Below are 2,987 nucleotides of genomic sequence, written 5' to 3' on the forward strand. Positions count from 1 at the left end.
TGTGTGTGTGTGTGTGTGTGTGTGTGTGTGTGTGTGTGTGTTGCATGTACTTAAAAAACAAACCAAAAAAACACAAACAAAAACGAAATTGATGGGATGGCTCAGTGGGTAAAAGCACTTCTTGCTACCAAGCCTGACAGTCTGAGTTCGATTCCTGGGACCTACACAGTGGAAGAGAACTAACTCCCCAAAAATTGTCCTCTGATCTCCACTTGAGCTCCCTGGAACAAAAGTTCACTCATATACAATAGATAGATAGATAGATAGATAGATAGATAGATAGATAGATAGATAGATAGCAGAAAGACAGACAGACAGGCAGGCAGATAGATGTAAAAAAAATAAAATAAAGAAAACAACAAAAACCCTTGATCTGGGGAGGCAGCTCAGTTGCTGGGATTCTTGCCTAGCATACACCAAGCCTGACCTTTGATTTCAGAACCACATACATATGAGTATAACACAGGGGGTAGAAGCAGGAAGGTCAGAAGTTCAAGGTCATCCTTGACTACATATCAAGTTTGAGGGCAGTCTGGGCTACAAGAAGAAAAGGAGCAACACCAAAACACCAATTAGTTTTTTGAATTACATATATAGATATAAGCAGATAGGTAAGTATTTTAAAGTACAGTTCAGGAGGATTTTCTCTTTGCTATGTTATCAAGATCTAGATAGAATTATTTATCTTGTAAAACAGAAACTGCCCCCCCCCATTAAATAACAGCTCCCTTCCCCCAGCACTTATTCCCTGGCAACCTTACCTTTTGCTTCCTGTGTCTGCATGCTCATTGGCCAGGCTTCTCCAGGTGCTCCTATGAATGGAGTCTCTCAGCACTGTTCTTTCAGACTGGCTCACTGCCCACAGGATAGCATCTTGGGGAAGGCTCAAATTGCACCGGGCCAGGTCTATCCCGCACCTTCACACTGCCTGCCTTTGCTGCTATGGTTCCTCTGCCCACACTGCCCAGTTCTTTCTGGAGCAAGACTGCGACTCCCGCAGGCCCTCCAGAGAGGCTCTCCTCGGCTACCTTGTACCCTTTCCTGTCCTGTTGCAACCGATGACCTACCTACTCCTTATTGAAGTTTCTTTAGGAAGCATGTGGTAGTTTGTGTGCCCAGATCAGGACAGGTAATAGGGATCCGGGAGGTGATTAAAGCATTATGGAGTGAATGAATGATTCATCGATAAAGACAACTCAGCCAGGGCTGGAGAGAAGGATCAGCTATGAAGAGCACTGGCTGCACTTCCGGAGGACCCAGCTTTGACTCCCAGCATGCACGTGGCGGCTGGAAATCCTCTATAACTCCAGCCCCAGAGAATCCAAAATCTTCTCTGGCCTTTGTGGGCTCTGCATGCACTTGATGCACAGACCTACATGCAGGCAATGCACCCATGTACATTGAATAAGAAGGAGAAAGTGAACACAACACAACTCAGCTTCTCTTTGTGACTCTTTCCTCTGGATTCCATCTGTGAGAAGTTAAGAGCGTTGGGGGCTTTTGAACTCAGCTTGAGGAGCCTTGGTGTGCACAGAAGGGAGGAAAGCCATGACAGACAATGAAGCTGGACAGAGGTACTTAGACTTTCCAGAAGAGTCTTGGTCTCAGCTCTGCAGAGATGGTCATAGCATCCTAGCATGCCACGACTAGACAACAACCATGCTTTACACTTGGAGAAACTGAGTCCAACTGAGCATAGAAAGACAGGTCTGAGCTCCCATTCTTAACAGCTTTCAAAAGGCTCAAACCTCAGGTGAGGCTGTCCTGGATTGCAGAATCTACGATTCCCCTCAGTGTGGAGGAAGGTCTAGGGAGCCAGTGGTGGCCGAAGGCTAGCTTCCAAGACACCTTCTGCAGTCCTAGCATGAAAGCCTTAATGGGGCCCTGGACTCTCTTTTCTTCTACAGAAGAATGGCCACTCAGAGGCTGCTGGGGTCTGGAAGAGCCTGGGTCTGTAATTAGCCACCCCAGAGGGCCTCTTCCTGTTTTCCACAATGGCTCTTTTCAGCCTGCCTGCCAGCACCCCTGGGCTCCTGAGAGCTCTTAGGCCCCCATCTCCAGGCACCTACCTCCTACTCCCTCTCCACCCACCCACTCCCAGCCTCTGCATAGAACTGAGTTCTCACCAAAAGCAGGGATATCGGAGAGTTCTCTGGAAGTTGCTGAGACCTGTAGACGCTCATTCCCTTCTACAGCAGAGGAAACAGGCCAGAGAAAACAGGTGGGTGGAGAGAGTGGGCTCAGGTCTCCTGATGTCCAGGCTGTGGGATGCCTAGATCACCCCACCGCCTCATAGTCCTGCATCTTGCCCCTGTCCCACCCATCTCCTTCCAAAGCCTCCCTCCTTTTAGCCCATCCTGTTCCCTTCAGGTTTGAGTGTCACCAGCTAGCAGGGTGACAGGATTGCAAAGTGAAGTCTGTCTCCACATCAGACTGAGAAACTAAGACCCAGGTTGAAATTTATAATCACTCAGCTTATAGGTGGCAAAGACACAGTCATTATAGAAGCATGGTCCCTTCCCAACAAGGAAGGCTTGGCTCCCTGGAAACTGTCTTCTCTGTGGTACTTGTGAGTCTGTCTCCCTCAGACAGAAGTCACAAGCTCAGTATCGACCAAGCCAAGAGTGCTAGGGCCATTTCTGAAATCCTCTGACCCTGGCTTTAGCAGGATAGAAGCTGTGGGAATAAGCTGGGGCTCACAGGGATCCTGAGGGTCACCCCTGCAAGTCCCTTCATCAGTTTTGTCTCTGAGGGCTAAAGTTCCAGGGGCGGCAGGAGGGGGACAGCAGGCTACTGGCAGTATCAGCAGCACTGGCCTTTGGGAGTCTGATTGCTGACTACTGGATTGTCCAGCAGGATCCTGGTACCCAGGGGTGGCTAGCTGGCTCATGCTTGTAGACTGGGGTCTTGTAGAGTCCAGGCATCCAGGAACTCCCAATAGACAGAGCGGTAAACTGTAAAATGGAGCAAGAACAGGGATGGGTAGC

This window comes from Mus caroli, chromosome 9 (genome assembly GCF_900094665.2).
Source record: "Mus caroli chromosome 9, CAROLI_EIJ_v1.1, whole genome shotgun sequence".
Taxonomy (NCBI): Eukaryota; Metazoa; Chordata; class Mammalia; order Rodentia; family Muridae; genus Mus; species Mus caroli.